General features: G+C 45.6%; 1 long non-coding RNA gene across 1 annotated transcript in view; it reads right to left on the bottom strand.

Moving 5' to 3' along the window:
* The window catches only part of LOC138300200 (uncharacterized), a 104,271-nt gene extending 85,054 nt beyond the window's left edge, over nt 1–19,217 (bottom strand). Inside the window, exon 1 of the long non-coding RNA XR_011204888.1 lies at nt 19,114–19,217. This is a non-coding gene — a long non-coding RNA (uncharacterized lncRNA). The remainder of the gene's footprint in view (nt 1–19,113) is intronic.
* Between the last annotated feature and the right edge of the window lie 2,325 nt (nt 19,218–21,542).

Below are 21,542 nucleotides of genomic sequence, written 5' to 3'. Positions count from 1 at the left end.
TGGATATGTTATGCAACAAGCAAGAAAAGACACTTGATCCCGCTTTATGTTCTGTACAAGACACTTGATCCCAGAAATGCATAGTGTTCTTATCAAGGCACATATTCTTACAGGTAATGACACTATGAGCAGAATTGGAATAAATCTTTGAACTTTAACTGCTGAACCTGTGAAGTTTCTCAAAGGATTTGCTGAGACAGAAGAAGACTGTGACTTTAAAGTCGTAGAAATACACCTTGTGCATGTGTGGAAAATGAGTTCTGACTGTCACACATTTGACGATCCTCAGTACAGTTAGTTCAAGAGATCCGTCCCACTAACTGACTTCCACTGACGTAATATTCTGTGCATGGACACATTAAAAGAGTGTTCTACTTGATCAGAAGATGTGTAAAAGTTTTGGATCATGCATATGTAGAGAAAGATCCGTGTGAATTTGGTTGGGAAGGTATTGATGGGGTACTAAAATCTCAGAAATTTCTAAAGCCTCTACCCACAGAACTTAAATGCACATGTACTTGCAAAACCTGTGCTACAAAAAAGTTGACCCTATGGATATGCTCTTCTCAAATGTTCAACATTCTACAAATGTAGCAAAAGTGATTGCTGAAACAAATAAATAAAGTGGAGTAAGAAAATGTGTCTAAAACAGGAGTGAGAAACATTATTTGTTTCATATTCAGATCATAAACATTATTTGGTGTATACATAAAAGGATTAAAAAATATTATTATTAATTTCATTTTTATATATGTATCTTCTTCCTCTATTATAGCCACCATTTTGGAAAATGGCAGAAGGGTTGCTCTGAGGAGATTTTTTCTATCTCTATAAGATTATTTGACCCCCAAACTACTACTCTATGTGGAAAACATTTCTGAACATCATCTAATTATTTGTGTTTTATACAGCTTATCGTAGATCCACTTCCATCCTTGGGGCCTCTGTGTCCCATAGAGATTCCGTATTGCTACAGGTGGCCTTAGAGACATTTCTCCTGGTGGTGTTCTTAATTGTGAAACTACTGATAGGTGGACCATATGTCAATGTGACCATAAAAGTGATTGAGGAGTGATCTGAGCAACTCACTGTGGTATTCTGTGGCTGAGGTATAAATCATTATTCACAAAGAGATATCCAGACAGTGTCCTGCTACATGTGTATCACATTAAGGCCCTCATTACAACCTCAGCGGTCTTTCCTAAGGACCGCCAAGGCTGCAGGTGCCAAAATACCGCCATTGCTGGCGGTATGTCTGGCTCCCTATTACGACTTTTCCACTGGGCCAGCAGACGGTAACAGTGTTACCGTCCGCTGGGCCAGCGGAAAAGTCACATCAACATTGCCGCCGGCTCGTAATAGAGCCAGCGACAATGCTGATGTGCAGCGGGTGCAGTAGCACCCATCGTGCATTTCACTGCCCGAGATTCGGGCAGTGAAATGTGCGATGGGGATATGCCTGGAGGTGCCTGCACTGCCCATGCCAAGTGCATGGGCAGTGCAGGGGCCCCCAGGGGCACCCCAAGTCCCCATACCATCAGCCTTCCCATGGGGGTGTCTACTGCCATGGACAGGGTGGCAGTAAGGGGAGTCGAAATCCTCAAGGCAGCGCTGCTTCCAGCGCTGCTTCCAGCGCTGCCCTGGCGGATTACGACTGCCGGGACCGCCATGGCGGTATACCACTGGTCCCAGCGGTGTTACAGCGGCAGAACCGCTGCAGTCAATATAAGGTGTCTAGTACCGCCAGCCTGTTGGCGGTACTATCGCCACTATGGCCCTGGCGGTCACCGACCGCCTGGGTTATAATGAGGGCCTAAGTATCTTGTGTGAGTCAATAACATTTTTGGTAACCATGGTGCCTATTTCTTCAACTTTAATATTAAAATCACCTCATATTATTAATTAGTGTGCTTTGATTGCCAATGTAGATACATGACGAACAATTTGAGGGCAGAAATTAGTAGCTGTCCCAGGTGGGCGATAAACCAGCACATCTGTGACTGAGGAGGTAAAGGTGGTATTAAAATGAAAAGCTTAGAACTCTGCCAGCTCATCATTGGTAATATATATTGAAGAGGTCACATTACCAGGAAAAAAACATTTCTAAACTCCCTCCTTTGTGCTGCCAAACTTTCTATCAATATGTATCAATGAATTCATTGCAGATTCTACAGAACTGGAGAGAGTTGCTGCCCTCCTCCTGTTGGGTCTCTTAGCTCCATTTGACACAGTGCTGTACACAGATCTGTCTACTTGTTTAGAGTAAGCATATGTGAAAACAATTGTAAGATATTTTCTGTATTATGCTAATGTACTCTAATAACTGCACATATAACCCTCAATTTATTAGCCATTTGAATCAAATGCGGTTGACATTTTATAGTAGAGGCTTTCTGCAATTCTGAATGTGCTTGCTAATTATCCTGAATCTAGTAGACCCAGAAGCCATAGGGCTCAGTGTTGTACCTTTCACATTTCCGAACAGTGTAATCTTGTTTCAAACATGGCAAGAGGAAGCAGGATTTTGTGAGAATAATGAGGCTAGTATTATGTGTTTGAATGACATCTTCTCCTTAAGGCCGTTCAGCACTTTCTCTGAGGGGGTGGGGGCAGGAGATCCTGCCTCCTGTGCATTAGGTACTCTTTTGCTTACAGTGGAAAGTTTCTGTCACATTATTGAGCTGTATTTACTTGTGTTGGGAGTAAAAATGCATTTACTGGTCTAATTTTCCATGTATTTAGCTGTAGGCTCTGCCTGACCATTTTCTAGCAAGAAGCCTGGTCAGTTGAAATGACAATTGTCTTTGATCTTTTGCTGTGCTGTCTGCTATTTTACACTAAACTCTAGTTGGACTTTAGATTTCCCTATGTGTTTTTTTAACAGATGGTGCATGCAGCAACAGTAATTGCCTCAAAAACTAAAGAAAGCAAGCAGGGGAGATCTGTGCTGCGCTCCAGGTGATGATCCCAGGTGCCAGGCCAAAAGAGAACGGGGATGTAGAACGGCTGACTACCGGACCTAGCAATTGGATAAACTATGAGAACAAACCGAACCAAAGTTTTTGTTAAAGTCTATCAATGTTTACCATTTGTTTGTTGCTTTCTCCCATGGCTTATTTTGTTTGTGACTCATATATTATCAAAAAAGATGTTGAAAATTATCCGGGCAGGACACAAATGTAAGATTAGACAGGAAAATGTTTGGATAAGTAGGATTGGGGGTAGTCTGGATAAAAAGGGAAAACAATTGAGTCCTAGTGTGAACCCAGGATATAGGGCGAGTGGGCTCTAGAAATAGTAGGATAGCAGGGGTGATAGGGAAGGCTTAGACACAAAGTATGGACTTCTGAAGGAGGAATGTGTGAGAGAAAGAGACTCTCTGATCTAGCCATCCTACCTTTTTAGACTTAAGCTTCATCAAATGCAAGGGGATATTTGGGTGTGAGTTTGTGACGCCCCCCCCCCCTTCCATAAGGTTAATTAGAAGGAATAATGACCAAATCGAACACTTTCTGTTTCCTTTTCTATCTCTCTAAGAGATAAACTGTGGGCACAATGCCTGCAGATCCTTTTCCCGAGAGTTAGTGGATTATAAGCAATTGAAATGGGAGCAGGACAACCTAAATGTAGTGAAACACCACCAAAAGGGAATTCTGCCTATGCTATGATACTGTGCAGCAACAATATTGTTAATGCATGTATAAATACTTACGAGAGTAAGTAGAACTCACTTTTGAGGATGTGAAATAGTCCTTTCCACAGCATTATACCTTAGATATAGAGAGATTGGCTAATTTGCTGACGAGGCAGAAAGTCCCTAGCAACAGAACAGGTACCAAACAGTGGTCACTCTTCATTCAGTGGCAGGAAGAGACACACACATGCAAGCACAAATTCCATTTTCAGGGTATGAAAGATAATCAGGAGAAAATGGAATATCAACTTTGCCACCTCAGTGACAGAGTTAATGCTTGTACTCCGAATGCTCTGCCTTCTCTACCTATTACCCTAGATAACTGAACCACAAGAGGAGAAGAAGGAAAGCGAGGCCATGAAGGAGGAGAATTTATTGAACATGTTCCCCATGCTGACCGATGGGGTTGGCAACCCGGAAAGAGAGCAGCACCTGTGGGACTGCCAGCAATTAGAGCACAAGGAGGTAACGTGCAAGCAAGTGCAACAATATGAATGGCAGACAGAAAAACGACCAAGTCAGCGGCTGATTCTACTACTGTGGATTGGTCTACACCATGGGTACTCACAAACTTTTTCTCGGGGGCCAAAATTGCAGTATGGTTTGCGGCCGAGGGCCGCACTGAAGTGACAGCGGGGGTGGGGGGGCGGGGCTTATCGGGGGCACAACCACCCGCCCCCTTTTTCAAACATTGCTCCCCCAGTAACACACACAGTGCCATACACACACAGCGCCATCTGCACACAGCGCCATCTGCTCTCACTCCTACCCCAGTAACACACACAGCGCCATACACACACAGCGCCATCTGCACACAGCACCATCTGCTCTCACCCCTACCCCAGTATCACACACAGCGCCATCTGCACACAGCGCAACCTGCTCTCACTCCTACCCCAGTAACACACACAGCGCCATACACACACAGCGCCATCTGCACACAGCGCCATCTGCTCTCACCCCTACCCCAGTATCACACACAGCGCCATCTGCTCTCACCCCTACCCCAGTAACACACACAGCGCCATACACACACAGCGCCATCTGCACACAGCGCCATCAGCACACAGCACCATCTGCTTTCACCCCTACCCCAGTAACACACACAGCGCCATACACACACAGCGCCATCTGCACACAGCGCCATCTGCTCTCACCCCTACCCCAGTATCACACACAGCGCCATCTGCTCTCACCCCTACCCCAGTAACACACACAGCACCATCTGCTCTCACCCCTACCCCAGTATCTCACACAGCACCATCTGCTCTCACCCCTACCCCAGTAACACACACACAGCGCACACACACAGCGCAATCTGCTCTCACCCCTACCCCAGTAACACACACAGCGCACACACACAGCGCCATCTGCTCTCACCCCTATCCCAGTATCACACACAGCGCCATCTGCTCTCACCCTTACCCCAGTAACACACACAGTGCCATACACACACAGCGCCATCTGCACACAGCGCCATCAGCACACAGCGCCATCTGCTCTCACCCCTACCCCAGTAACACACACAGCGCCATACACACACAGCGCCATCTGCACACAGCGCCATCTGCTCTCACCCCTACCCCAGTATCACACACAACGCCATCTGCTCTCACCCCTACCCCAGTAACACACACAGCACCATCTGCTCTCACCCCTACCCCAGTATCTCACACAGCGCCATCTGCTCTTACCCCTACCCCAGTAACACACACACAGCGCACACACACAGCGCAATCTGCTCTCACCCCTACCCCAGTAAAACACACACAGCGCACACACACAGCGCACACACACAGCGCCATCTGCTTTCACCCCTACCCCAGTAACACACACACTACATTAAAAACAAATAAATAAATAACCAAAGAGCCTTACTTGCCTCAATAAAGCACTGTAAAGATGCCACAAATGTAGAACGGCAGGCAGGCAGGCGGGCGGCAGACGTGGAGCCGGTGACAGGAAGCAGACGAAAAAGCCCCGTAAAAGTTAGCTGCAAGTGCTGACTTTTAAGGGGCTTTGGCTTCCAGGATCGTCATGGAAATGCCATAAATAATGGCCGCCGTACGTAAACATAGAGGAGGGCCGCCGGAGCATGTGCAAAGAAGCCACTATTGCGCATGCTCCCGCGGCCCTCTTCTATGTTTATATACTGCGGCCATTATTATCTGGCGTTTCTTGGACGTGTCCGCGGGCCTCCAAGGTAGGTCTGTGGGGCCTTTGGCGGCACGCGGGACGTACTTTGAGTAACGTCGGTCTAGACCATGTGCCCATTCTGCCCTGTGGAGTAAGGACTGGCTAGATCAAAGTCCTTTGATCACTCTCAAAAGCTTGAGACAAACCACAAAATCTCACTGGGTGCCCTCTCAGCACCTGAAAATCATGCTATTGAATGTCAATTATCAATCACACTCGCCAACTTACCATTGGCATGCGTGTGCAAGAACAATCTTCACCGAGTGGTGGTTGGCAAAATTTGGCCGTAACTCGTTACAAGCATAATGCAAAGCGGCCAAAATTCCGCCAACGCCACCGGCGGTACAGAATTTATTGCCCACTCGCATTACAGTGCACCAGGACTCTCTGACCAACCTGGGTATAATCAAATCTTTCTGAATCCTTACCATGAATTTAGGACAACCCAAGTGATTCCAACAGTGTTATGTTAACCTTTAAACCTGTAAATCAAAAGGGTCCTTATTTGAATTGTGACATCAATGAAAAACACACCACTTGCATTATTGACACAGGCACAAGTATTTTGACCCCAAAACCTCTGTATTCCTGTCTTCACCTCTCGAGTATTTCGATGCATGGGATCAGTATTTCTTCAGAATATTACTGACCCAGTTACCATTTCTATTGGTGAAAAGTGAACGTTTGAGTTGCTCAGAGGAAGTGAAAGTTTGAGTTGCTTAGAGGAGCCAAGACCAGTTATCATGTCTCCTGATTTAACAGAATTACTTGCACAGGTAGCATTCACACTGTGGTCCCCAGGGTCCAGTCATGTGGGAGTTATCTCCTTGTTGGAACCAAAACAGTTAAAGGTTGCCTCACAGAAGACGTTTCCCAGAATATCTCAACATCCTTTAAAACCTGAGGCAGAGGAAGACGTGCATCCTGAAATAGCAGTTTCATTAAGCCCAGGAGTACTAGTACCTATCATTAGTAGATGTGATCCCCGACTCTCTCTATATACAAGGATGTGAAGGCCAATATGTGCAGCTATATAAAGGACATTAGGGTCATTGGTAATGCTATAATCCTGAGTTTTCTGTGGTCCCTAACCGCACCATCTTTATTTCTTGCACCACTGCCAATGCTCATTGGTTCACTGTGGTTGACTACCTTCTTTTCCATTCCTATACATACGTCAAGTCAGTATCTCATCTTGCTCACATTCTGGGAGTTCAAACCTTTGCAGGCTTGTCTACCTTCAGAATTTATAGAGTCTTCCTCAATCTTTTCACAAGCCCTAAAGTAGGATTTGGACATGTTGGTTTTTCACTCTGTGTCTACTCCAATCAAATATTTTGATGATTTATTGCTGCCATCTGTCACTCTAGATCATTACAAGGAGGATTCAGTCTATCTACTCATTAAATTGGCTAAGATGGAGCATAAGGCTTCAAAGTAAAGTTTCCCCCTCCTCTAACTGTTTCTCAGGTACGTTTGTTTCGTTTTTTTTTACTGGTGGGGTATTGCAGACAATGGATTTTGAGGTATGTTGAAATGGTCAAGCATTTGCAAGAATGTATTCAAAACGTCACCCTTGAAATATTGCACTGGCTGAATATGCATCCTCAAGTCCATTCAGCACTCCTTCGGGGGTAAGATCCTGCCACCTCCACATCAGATAAATTTATAACAAGATAAAAAGTTTGTATCAGATGACTAAGTTCATCTACTTGTGCTAAGGGAAAACATATATATATATATTGGTCTACTTGTCTATATATTTTAGCTTTAGGTTCTAATTGATTATTTTCTATTGAGATCCCTGGTCAATTAAACCAACAATTGTATTTGATCTTTTGCTCTGCTGCCTGTTTTTTGCCTTAAACCCTCCTTGGACTTTAGGCTTCTCAATATGCTGTGTTTTATTTTTGACATAGGAATTAGAGGCAAGGTATGTGATTGAATTATGTCTTACCTTAAAGATTGTAGTCAGACAGTAACTACTCCACCTGTTACTTCACAATTTACCTGGGTTATTCAAGATGTTAACTTACACTTGTGCATAATTTACACATGCAATTTACTCTTACAATTTTGAGAAACATTATTACTTTTTTAAATGCAAAAAATCGGAGTGTAAAGTTACTCAATAGTGCATCTCTACCCCTGGGGTGCATGGGGGTGGTGCCAACTTTACAAGTGTAAATTACTATAGCCTAAAAGAGACAGTAGTAAGTCCAGCACCACACATGGCCAACCACTGAAACTGAAACACCCTTCCATAGAAAATAATGGAGTCAGTGTCATAAAATAAAACCTATAGGAAATAATATGAAATTAAAATGCTTTACAAAAAAAAGACAATGTAATGTTAAAAAATATAGCCAACTAACACATAATTATTATTTCATTAAAAATATTTTAACACCAGTTTTGAATTTTTTAATTATTGTGCCATTCATCTTAATCAAAATATAGTTAAATTACTTTTAATGCATTCCATACATCAATTTTAATAATTATTAACATGATAAATTACTTACATGTTTTCACTTTAGACACTAAATCATTTTTAAATGTAAACAAAAAAGAATTAATATAAATGAATGTATTTAACTCCATTAATTTATACCAACATAAACATATTGCGGATTTTGTAGCAAATGGATGGCAAATGAGACTTCATCATACTGTGAAGAAAAAAAAAAAAAAGGATTGATGGGCTGTCACGATTGGGTTCAAGATCGGCCCCTATGCAGAACATTCAAACTGAATTAGGTAATTTTGAGAAACTAAAGAAAAAAGTGGTTAGGCCTGACATACATGGCAATGGTATCTGAAAACGGATATGATATCAGTGGGCCTTCACCTTAAGAATGTTTCTACCATTTTCATCCAAAAAGAAATATTCAAGAAAAACTTTTCCTTTATCCCTAATAATTGCTCAAGATACTGGATCGCATTGTTAATTGACACTGCACTAAAAAACTTGTCAATCCTCAAAAAAAAAAGATTACTTACCTTGATGACAAGATTGAGAATGGTAATGCTATAGAGAATGCAAAAGCAGCACTTGACAATACGCAAAAAGGATAGATGGTTTTCATTCTATAAATCTAGACAAACAAGTTGACAAAGTACAGAAGGGCACTTCTAGGAACACCAAGAAACTGGTGTAGCTTTACTTGAGAAGTGATTTTTATTCTTCCAATCATACAGCAGGTGTAGATAATACAAGTGGGGTGCGTAAAATTGCTTCTTTTTCCAACTTCTCAGTGAGCTCTGATGAACAAGAGAAACCAGGCCCAAGTACATCAGAGACACAGGTCCACAAACCCCTTTTCAGACTACAGCAACCAGAGGGTGAGGGGAAGACCAAGAGGCAAAGTGAGGGAGAGAGGATGGGGGGTGGTCACTCTCAGTCAGAGGAGAGGCATACTTGCTACCAATACTACTGGTGCCAGAGTCACAAAGTGTGCAGAGCTCTCCCATTTTTAGGTTGAGCGTAGCAGCGTGCAAGCGCTGCTTTTCTGACGTTTTGTTATCTATTTGGGCTTTTAACCACGCCCACCTCACTCCCATCACTATCGCTCATTCATGAATTTGCCCTTCAAACATCCTTTGTTATCATTGGTAAATACTTTATGTTTGTTCCTCCTTGGGGCGGTTTGGTTACTGCCTTAGCCATTGACCCTGTTACATGGCTAATTGCACTTTTGCCGAAACGTTTGACTGCGAACAAACTTTTTTTGTCCCCTTCACTCTCATGGCATGTCGTTTTGAATTGACTTGCTTATGTGAAACTGTTTTACTTTTCATTTTCAATTTATGTGCAAGAAAAGACGAGTTAGGGAGTTTACAATGCCAAGAGCTCGAACTCGAGCAAATGTGAGACCCACTGTATTGCAAATGCTTGTTAACATCTCCTGCCATGTACTAGAAATGATGAAAATCTGATTTGCAGCACAGGATTGAGGTTTGTCATCACAGAACGATCAGATTTATTCAGAATTAATGCTGAACTGTTACAATGTTTTAGTAAAATCAGATTAGGACAATCTTTTAAGGATAGGGAAGGCACTAGAGACGCAACTGGTACTGTCCTGTCCCTCCTTTCCGCATTATACACCCAGCCAACCTGCTGTCAGCTGAAGTTTTGGCATTTGAGAATGCCAATTTGTAAATGGTTAACAATCTGGAAAAACAAAACAGATAAGTTTCATTCAACATTTCCAGTGCTGAATGTAATGTGCTTGTAGCATTAAGTCACAACCACTGGATAAAGCCATAATCCTTCATGACTCTAACAAGTATTAAAAAGGAGATCTTTAGATTAGGATCCGGAGGCCTCCAAAACGGCCCACACTCCCCCCGCCAGGAATACACGAGACGACAAACTTTACTCGTTGGAAGAAGTATCTTTTATTTCAAAAGACATAATTCAAAATGACTCATACTTCAATAAGCCAAACATCAAATAGCAAGCATGGCAAGGTTAGTCAACAGGAAAAACAGTTTTTATTTACATGTTACTGAGAAATTCTTGTGACCATAACCAATCTGACAGGATCCCTTCCTGTCCTGAACCACCATTTGGACCACACAGGTGACCCATGTGTCACCTGTATCCCAGGAGGGACGGTTACCCCGACTACACGGTACCTTGTCCTCCAGTTTCGGGTTCCGCCCCCCCTCCAAACACCAATCAGCCCTGGGGTGTAATGGGGGGAGCCAAGAGCTGGAGCCCCATGTTCTCCCCCAGCGATCTGAGGTCTCTTACCCCCTGATCTGGTGTGTACATCCGCTGGTTGGCTCAGAACTTCAGGATCCTATCCCAGATGTCCTCCTGGGGGCCCCACCTTGGGGAACCCCTCCTATTGTTTCTAGTCACATTTTTTATCTCAATTTCCCAACTTCTTTCCAAACTACTAAACATAAAGGAGAGGGTGGGTGGGACAATCGCGGGCCGCACGCCAGGTCCCGCCGCCGCACACAGGAAAAGAAGGTCTAGCCTTCTTGGGGGGGCCTTTAAATAGCCCCCCACCAGTATGCGCCGGCCGGAACCGGCGCACGGCGAACGCCGGCCCCACGTCATGCCCCCTGCAGGATTGACTTCCGCTCTAACGCCTCGCGAGGCGCCAGGGCGGAAATCCGGCCGAACTCCGGCACCCCCGGCAGAAGGAAAGGGGGGGGAGTGCCCCAGTGCCTTGGAGGCCCCGTCTCCTAACGGGACGCGCCCCCCCACTGCGGGGCGGGCGCTTTTCCCTAGGATCCGGAGGCCTCCAAAACGGCCCACACTCCCCCCGCCAGGAATACACGAGACGACAAACTTTACTCGTTGGAAGAAGTATCTTTTATTTCAAAAGACATAATTCAAAATGACTCATACTTCAATAAGCCAAACATCAAATAGCAAGCATGGCAAGGTTAGTCAACAGGAAAAACAGTTTTTATTTACATGTTACTGAGAAATTCTTGTGACCATAACCAATCTGACAGGATCCCTTCCTGTCCTGAACCACCATTTGGACCACACAGGTGACCCATGTGTCACCTGTATCCCAGGAGGGACGGTTACCCCGACTACACGGTACCTTGTCCTCCAGTTTCGGGTTCCGCCCCCCCTCCAAACACCAATCAGCCCTGGGGTGTAATGGGGGGAGCCAAGAGCTGGAGCCCCATGTTCTCCCCCAGCGATCTGAGGTCTCTTACCCCCTGATCTGGTGTGTACATCCGCTGGTTGGCTCAGAACTTCAGGATCCTATCCCAGATGTCCTCCTGGGGGCCCCACCTTGGGGAACCCCTCCTATTGTTTCTAGTCACATTTTTTATCTCAATTTCCGCCACAAGGGCGACCAGGGCCCAAAAGGTCCTTCGCCCACCCCACCCAAAAAAAGGGGGCTGACCAAGTCTCACCTGTATACGGCAAAGAGGTCTGGGAACAGAAGTCCCCCGCCCCCCTTCACCTTCAGGACCAGTCGCTGTAGGTGAGCGACTCTCAGCCCGACGATCACCACTGTGTATGCTGCGCAGCCCCTGCCGGCATGGGCTTACGGAGCGGAGGCAACCTGTAAGCCGCCTGCCAGACAAAGGAGTGATTGAGCACTCATAAACCATCCTGCTACTGAAACAGAAGAAAACAAGCATGAGTGTGTTTAACAGAAGCGAGGCATAAGCGAAGCAGAATAGCAATTTCCAATGCATCACCGGCTGCATACAACGCCAGCAGCAAACAGGGGGAGGCCCCTAGCCGCTTGCTCCTGCTTCCCCTGAGAACATACCGGCGTTTGCCGCCGCGGCATCCGCCCCTTGAAGAAATGACCGCCAAATAACCAGTTGGGAGCCGCAGTTATTCCTGAGTCCGTCGCCCTGTCTGAAGAGAGCTAATACCGAACCCGTTCATCTTCACCCGTGTGAAGGAAAACCTTTGCTGAGGAAGTGCACCCCTCTCCCACAGGAAATGGGGGTTACTGCCTTACAGATTTCAACTGCCCACCAACAGGATGCCTATAAGTCAAGTGAGCAGCTGCTTGCCGTGGTCCCAGCAGAATGTTGCTGAAGCATCATAGGGTTCTGGCCGGAACAGGCCTCCTAGGGAGTGGGACCACAGGGGTTCCAGCGACAGGGCGAGAGAGAGACGACCCGCTAAGATGAGGGAGAGAGAGACAACCTGCAATTGACCCAGCGAGGGATTGCTATGCCCCCCGCTAGGCTTGCATTGGGCAGGGAAAGGAGCCCCAAGGCTCGAGAAGGGAGGGGCTCGTGTAAGCTGTGCCATTACCCATGAGATGTGAGTGCAGTCATGCTGGCGCACATCGGTGCCTCTCTGCCAACACCACATGATGAAACAGTGCCCATTCACGGAACAAAGAGATATGTTTTTGCCAAACATACCGATGAACCCAAGGACAAGGAACTAACTAGGTATCATACGGGTACCTCTTTGAATTGCCCGAGTCATTTACGGACTCACAGTAGCTTGGTTACTGTAAAATTGGTATTCATTGATCTGACCTCAAAAGGATGAAGGGATGGGCTCCCAAATGATTATGTATCTCACCCGCCATAGGTGAGAGATAGGGTGGCCCGGGGCAGGAGCCCCCATCCCCCTCAATTCGAGCCACTAAGGCAATGAAATATGTTCGTGTATCAGCCTTTCACCCCGCGATGCAACCAAAGGACAACAGAAGCTCCATCTACCAGCACCCATTGCTAGTTACCTAAGATGCAGACACTGTGGCACCATCAGGGTGTTAAGGAGCCTTCCCACCCTATTTCTTGCCAGACCTTCCTTAAGTGCTGGAAGTGCACTACAGGTAATAATGCAAACCCTAGCTGGTCAAGCTATCCCAACCCCAGGAGCCCCTTTAGGAATTCCGTATATGACTGGGGTTCTGTTTCTACCGCCCAGGCTTTAAAGGTTGGAGAACACCGACAGACGCAGAGTAGCATCATGTACTATTGCAAATCCTGCGGTGAGCCATGTTAACTCGGCACCCTAAATTACCTATATGTAATGCCCCCTCCAATTATTGCTGAGGAAAATTGCTCCTGTGCCAAGAGAGTATTTGGTGCCGCCATTGCCTTTTTGTGAGGCCTAACCGCTGACCTCGTCCCTGCCCCTAGTTTAGAGCAGGAAACGGGGATATACATTATTGCTATGTATTAATGCTTGAACGCGACCAAGCCCAGCCCCCTACATGCTCTCCGAATTAGAGTTTGCTAACAAGGAAGACCTACCCTTTGATTGCATTCAATGCACGTTGGATTCAGTGTACCCCTGTGCTCACTTAATGTACCCCACCTGGAGCCTGCATGGTTCCTTACCAGTGCCAACATGACCTGCATGACTTTAGCAACTGAACATTTTATTTGTTCCCTCCCCAAACACTCCTCAATGAATTTTCACCTGCAAATAACCACATTAGAACCAGAATGATCAGCAATTAGCACGACCAGCATCTCCAACCTGCTGCTCCCAGAAGTACAGGTCACCAACAGACCTTTGTGACAACTGATGAGACTGTATTAAACAACCCAGGACAAACCACTGCTTTCAGGAGGAAATGCTCAGAAGAAAAAAGGCCCCATCACCCCTTAACACCCTTGTGAACAAAGCACCTCCAGCCTGGGGACTTTCGTCCCTCCCTAAGAAACAGTGAGGCGTCTCGCCTGTCTCGCCGAGAAGGTGAACCCTTGATAACAAAAGGCGCTAAATCTACACTCGGGAACAGGGATGCTGTTAGAGTACATATGTAGACCCATCACCACGGATTCATACAGTATGTGTGCAGATTAAGAAATGATTCTAAACTGAGATCGAACTACCTCACAGGAGAGTACCGAGTTCAAAAGCAACTGTAGCCAAATGTACTTATGCGAATAGCAAGGTACCCCTTTCAAGTAACTTCAAAAATCCTTTCACCCGGTGAAGGTGGGCCCCAATGATTTTTATTTTTCAACTGGGGGAACGAGGTACGACATTGAAAAGTTTGAAAACCACTACTCTATAGTGATGCCTGCGCCCATCCACTTGTGTCAATGTCAAACTGTGACTATCCCAGTATTCCTCTTTTATGTCCTCCCTTTCCAAGTCCGTGTTCTGTGTATTCTGGACCACCATGCCCTGTATAGCAGAAATGCTCCTATCTTGCATTTGTGAACTGCACTGAGCCCTTGTATCATTTTTAGAAAGGCCCAACAGGGCTATATTTAGTCCCGCACAACATTAAAACCCAAATTATTAGAGACTTGGGTAACAAAGCCTGGTTATGAAGTTGGGTGCAGGGTTGATGACGCAGTTTGCAGTAAACTGATGAAGTGTCATGTGGACACCAAATGCAGAGGTAAAATAAAGGATTTTAAAATACATTTTCTAAATTAGCCTTAACGCCGGTGGCAAACAAGTTATCCCTGGGATCAAGAGGCATATACATTTATTTAGACCAATAGATTAAGACCAAAGAGGTAACTGCTTTTATGTGACGAAGATAACATTCCAGGAATAACCAATAATTGGAATTTACAAGTTAAACACGGTATCTCCGCTTGCCAATCACAGCCAATAGACATGGCTACGCAAGAGGCACCCAAGGGGTGTGGAAAGACACCCATTAAGTTACGTTCACGCCTTACGAGGAATCAACATAGCAAGTGATGAATTATCAAACCCAGAGTATGCATGCAACTGACAAACAGTTTTACCATTGTTTAAACAAGTCACCATCGTGTGCTGATGAGGTCCATCTTTAAGGGCGATGGTACATGCGCTCACCATAACTTTCCAACGCCACGCAGTGTTCGCGTCAAAACAGGCTTAATACGAGCATACAACAACCACTCGGGCAAATTCAATGACGAAGCTAAATCAACGGTTATCAACTACTCTATTTCGCCATCTCTGAAGGTAGCGCTCACGACGCGATGACTAAGGCTAAGGAATACAGGGTTAACGGAGGCAGGAAGCAGGTACGTCTCTCCTTTTTCCAGCTGTGTACCGGAGGGCCGCATTCTTACAGCGGGACTATTCCACGAGCCGTGCAAATGTTGAGGATGTGTCCACATCTAGTCCTAATATAAGCAAACGGTTGAGTCACAGAACCGCACCAGAAAACCTCCAGTGCCATGTACCAAAGGGAGGCCTCCACAACTAGTCCAGAAATGACCCATCCCCATTGGAACGGCGGGTGGCCCAATCCGCCCAATCCGCAGCCTCAACCCGAACATTTAGTTCCAACTCTCCTCAGAAAAATAGCGCGCGCGATATGTGCGCGTTCTCGCCAGACAAGCCCGTGCACGCCACTCCTCCTCGTTTTCACCTCCGCCTATACGTACCTCCCTCTTCTGGGAGGCGGGGGGCAATCGGTGCTGCACGAGGCCTCCAGACGCAGGACGAGGTTTTCGTAAAAGTCACGGGAAGCGGTAGGGCACCGGAGACACTTTAGAGGAGGGGGGCAGGAATTCAATATAGGTGAAAACACGGTGAAACAAAGGGAGACGCCCCTGGCACGACAGGGCCTGTAACCGCGGCCAGTTTCCGGAATCGGCAACTGCTAAGCGCGTTTACGCAACATAATACCGGGAGAGAACCAACAGAGGCACGGGCACTCTTTACACGAGAAGATTCGTATCGTGACTCTTTGCTCACACTCCACTGACTGTAACCTACGCACAACTCCGGGAAGCAGGCAACCACGCTTGGACACCACTCGACCCGCTACCCACTTTGTTGTACCCAAAAGGTGGCAACTCACTGTACTTTATAATGCACAGAACCATTCACTGTGCATGATAATTTGAAAAGCTGTAACCAACAGAACAAGGCAATGCTCAATGAAACAAAGCACGAAAACGATCACATCCCCAGCGGCTCCCTTACTGCCTAACCCGGTTAGAAGCACCTGGTGCGCGCTATATGTGCCACCGCAATCCGCACTCAAGATACCATACTGAACCAACCCTCAAAGAGTGAGCTCATCCGGTGACTATCTAAAATAGAAATGGTGCGTTTTGCGTTCCCATCTACACTTTCAAAAAGAAAAATGAAAAACACACGGAAATCTTAGCGCCACTTAGTTATTGTCCAATCCGCCTCATACCGGAGGAACGACCGCTCCGCCGACTCCAAGTAACGTATGTGTTCCCTGGCCAGCCTCACGTGTTACCCCAAAACAACGCTTCAGTCCCCCTCACACAGGTGGGTCCCCCGTCATGAAATACGCCCTTGGTACCCCCAAGCATCTGATACCACCGCATAATAAATAATTCGGAGCCCCCCTCAGTCGGCTGATCTCCTGCGGTCCCTGGTGACCGCCGTGCCCCGAGCCCACCAACAGCCCGGCAGCTCTTCTCGTACCTGACTTCCGCGACCCAGAGGCGCAGTTCTTCCAAGAATAACAATCGCGGGCCGCACGCCAGGTCCCGCCGCCGCACACAGGAAAAGAAGGTCTAGCCTTCTTGGGGGGGCCTTTAAATAGCCCCCCACCAGTATGCGCCGGCCGGAACCGGCGCACGGCGAACGCCGGCCCCACGTCATGCCCCCTGCAGGATTGACTTCCGCTCTAACGCCTCGCGAGGCGCCAGGGCGGAAATCCGGCCGAACTCCGGCACCCCCGGCAGAAGGAAAGGGGGGGGAGTGCCCCAGTGCCTTGGAGGCCCCGTCTCCTAACGGGACGCACCCCCCCACTGCGGGGCGGGCGCTTTTCCCAAATAAATAACAGAGCACATTAAAAAACTTTGAAGCTAGTCCACTGTGTTAGATCTAAATCAAGACCTGCATGATCGCAAACATAGGATTACACATAGGTTTCATTAATTAAAAAAACAAGCATTCTTGAATAGAATATACCTGAGAATACCATTTTCTTACACTTTCTCAAAGGTACACAAAAACTTGAAAGAGCCACAAGAGACCCATTACTTTGGAGTATGATTCAGTTTTGGAACCCTTCTGCAAATTTGCGTATTTCTTCGTGAAGTCCTTAAAATTGCACCTTCTGTAAAAGACAGTACCAATTTCATAAATATTGAACAAAGATGCAGAGTTTATCATCAGCAGGACATTCTAGTAACCTCAGATGTGGAATCCTAGTATAAATACATTCCACAAATGGTGGCACTTGAGACTACAGAGAGGAACACGCTTCTCCAATAAGTAGTTCATGAGTTACTGGTAGCTCTCCAGCTACCTGTAAGTAGGTGTTCATAAATGCAAAGTCTTAGTTGGCTGAATTAATATATGCATACCAAAATTGAAAAGTGTGTATTTGAGATAGAAATGTGTGTTTTTTCAGAACTGATAAGCTGATGTTTGGTTAAAAAAAAAGTCATTGAATTTCCAAAACATATTTAAAGCTGATATGTGAGTGATAATTCATGTAGTGTTTGGAAGACTTACTACTAACACTATTGCTAGGGATATACCCACATAAAGGTATTCCAAATTGCCAAAATCTTTATTTTACATTAGTTCTGGCATGATTACTGCTGGTAAACTTGCGTAGGGTAGCCACCACTCTTGTCCGACATGCTACTACTACAGTACTAATATTAGTAGCTTGAGATGATTTGCAGGGAAGATAAGTAGCTCTTATTACAGAAAATGCTGGAGACCCCTGAGCCAGAGCAATAACACCACTAACATCACCCTCGGGTTTATTTTGCAATTAACTGAAATTGCTTTGAAAAAGATTACTTCATGTTTAAAAATTAATTTTTGCATACAAACAAAGGGAGCAGCTATGGGATCTTGCTTTGCTCCGGATATAGCTAACTTGCATGTTGCCGAACTCGAATCCAACAGAGACATCATCAGACAGTAGGTCGTGGAGATGATAAAACGGGAAGCAGAAGAGGCAACATCGGATCCTGATTTACCATCAGAAAATGCATATGGATGGACAAGCTGCAAAGCACAGCAAAGTTCGAAACTATGTTTACATACTATGGAGTTTAGCATTGTTGAACATTTAAAGACCTGCATAAGGCTCTATACATTGCTTGTCAGCAGTTTTGGTGACAATCACTGGAATAAGAGACACTTTTCATTCTGATGATGTAATGGTTGGTGGATTGTCTACTTAGATTTGTTCTGTGATAGATACTTTTATGAAGTACAATGAGGGACAATGAGGATTTTTATCTTTTAATTAGAATCATTGCCATATGACTGACTAGAAAGCAGAGGTACTGTTCATGTCTTTCCAGTCCTGCGTAGAGTATATAGCCATATATACCCTTTTATGCTAGCCTGTAGTATTGTACACTGCAGTCTCTTTTTGACCCTGCTTGACTCCAGAACCATTTTGTGTATGGTTCCATTATTTTCTAAATCTATTTTTTTCCGCATCCACTGGGATGCAGAGAGACATTTCCCTGTGGCATGGGTGTAACAAAGGCCTCACAGCCCCCGGGGTGCGGTGGGGGCGAGCTCCAGGGGCCCCTTCAGCACCCTCCCAGGGCCTGAGAGCTCCTGAATAAGTCCAGAGGGGGGCCCTCCATGTACTTTGAAGGAGTGCCCCCTCGACCTTCGTAATGCCTGACGGCCTCGGTATACATAATCAGAAATTAAGCACAGGCGACATAGGCGACGAAGTAATTGTTTATTCTTTGTTCTAATTGCCTGTGGAAAGGGCGCTGTAAAGGTAGGTGGTGAGCAGATTAAACAATACAAGACCATGACACCCAGAATAGTAACTTGCAAAATTGGCAATCCTGGACCAGGAACATTTTCTAGTGCTTACCGGCTTGACGTACAACTGCGTTTATCTACAGGGGTCTTCTTTACGCCGTCATTTGTGGGAGGATGGGACTCTGGCTACAGTGAGCTGAGCTTCTTCCTTCCTGAGAAAATACCTTTGCAAGTATCCGCTCAGAGTTTTCGCCTGCTACAAACATACTTTGTTACCCTGGTTCCGTTTGTTACCTAATAGTAGTGGAATGTTATGGTTTATTTAGGGCAGCAACAAGAGACAGGGCCGCCGCTTTGCGAGTGGCGGTGGCCGTATTTATCACTCTTTTGACCGGTTTGGCTGCAGCACAGTAGGCACGATGGCTTTGTGTTTATAGCGTTCTGCATTAACACGCGGCGCTGGGCGAGAGATGTGACGCATTAGCATATGACGGCCACAAAGATACTGTGTAAATCTGGCACCTGAGAGCGATGGATTGATGTGGTTTAATTGATTTTGTCCGAATACAGATCCACAGTAGATGGTGTTGTGACATCGCTATGTAGAGCATCGAGAAACAGTGTTCATTCTGTAAGTGGCGCATGACGCATTCGTTATTTTTCTGTCTACTTTTCTGGTTGTTTTTCCGGACAACAGTAGACAGTGTGGTCTTGTATTTACTGCGCCCCACAGTGGCACGCAGGGCCGTATGAAGTGATAAGACTCAGTTCAGGCATTGAAAGTCTGTTAACAATCCTCTTCACCCATTTCGGATAAGCAGCCTTCATTCGGCTGAAGTTGACATGAATATACTTACTCGTTCATACGTATTGTTTCATGGTAGTGTCAGGCCTATGAGGGTAAATTGAATAATAGCAATTGCACGCATTGGCAAAACTCACGTCTGCCCTGAGAATCACTACAGAGGTATATCGTCTGTATTTTGAAATGTATTAGAGGTATGTTTGGCCTGCATATTCGTGCAATAAATGAAGGAACCTTTTCTCTTCTCTGTGCACAGACAGATGACCTTAGTCCTGATGAGACCTGGCAGTTTCTCATTGGATCGAAAATCCTTGGTTTTAGTTTGATTGACCCATATGACTACCTCAAGGAGATTTCAAGCAGGGTTCTTGATGTTTAGTAAAACCATACCAAGCTTGGGTCACTAGTGTTTTTATGTTATTTTGTATATATATCATACGCTCCCGAGCACTTTGCCGTTTGAAATATAATCACTTATTGCACAGGACATCCTGCTCCAGTTGTGTTTCACAGTTTTCTTTGTGTTTTGTGTTTTGTGTTACCAGTGGTGACCAAAAATCAGGCAAAGCTTAGGTGGGGGTGAACAAAGTCTTCGAAAGGGGAGTGACCAAGGCACGGTTCAGTGCTTGCGCATGTCAGCATGCTGAAAAGAGCAATTTATTCCATTGTAGAACTTGTGACTGCTTGTGTTCCCCCTACAAAGGATTGATAAATAATCCGATCCCTATTTATCCACAATCAAGTGAATGCACCCTGTATTCCTCCTCCACAGTGAAGCAAAACTGACTTCGCATTTTAACAACTCAGTGGGTTGGATTAATATTTCCTGTTCCCTGCCCAGAAGCCACAATAGTGGCTGTGATATTTGACATGTAATTCAAAGACAGAAAGTCATAGGCTTTCTAGAAAGTTCCTTTGTCTGATGATGCCTACTTGGGTTTTGAGAAGAATTATTGTGATAGCATTTATTGAATGCCTTTTTAATCTTAGTGGAAAACAATACATGCTAAGCCCTAGCTAGCCTCAATGTACTGTCACATAGGTATATTTCAAGGCAGTCGACTGGAAGGGAATGGTAGTAACGCTTTGATGATTCAGTCAGCTCACCTGGTCCACCCCCAAAGCACTGGAGTGTTGCAAATTCCAGACGAGGTACATATCAGTGCAGTGCTGGCTCCTCAACACAGAAGGGTAGGAGGTGTTTTTCTGTCATAATGATGTCACTGCGAGACAATAGTAGAAGCTTCTATTTCTGTAATATTCTCCCTCATGGACACCATCTAGGGCTGGTAGGGGAAGTAACCGCTAAATATGGCTAACTATCCTAAGCAAGGTGTGACTCAGAGACCCTCACGGCAGCACCATCGGCAGGCAGAAAGTCACATACTAATACCCCTGTTTACTTTCATCTCCAAACAGGTGATTGTTTAGAAGCCAAAGGTGTGTCAAGCAAGAGAAAACAGTGAAAGTAAAATGCCCAACAAGCACTGAGGACAAACAGCAGGAAAAGAACCTGCTGCCCCACGACCACTCCCTTCCAAGAGGACACCATGGGATGCAAGTCAGGCTCCGGGCCTCACAAGGCTTTCCTGGTAATTATGCAGTATAACAATGTGAACTGGGCCCCGCCTCTCCACTTATCAACTTAGGCTGATGTTTGACAGTGCAATTGCAAATTTAAGGCTAGGGCTGAGAATCTGAAGTAATATTTGGACATGAGGTGCTATAATTCGGTG

This window comes from Pleurodeles waltl, chromosome 6 (assembly GCF_031143425.1).
Source record: "Pleurodeles waltl isolate 20211129_DDA chromosome 6, aPleWal1.hap1.20221129, whole genome shotgun sequence".
Classification (NCBI taxonomy): domain Eukaryota; kingdom Metazoa; phylum Chordata; class Amphibia; order Caudata; family Salamandridae; genus Pleurodeles; species Pleurodeles waltl.
Note: the sequence above shows the minus strand (reverse complement) of the source record. Positions and strands in the feature narration are given on the sequence as shown.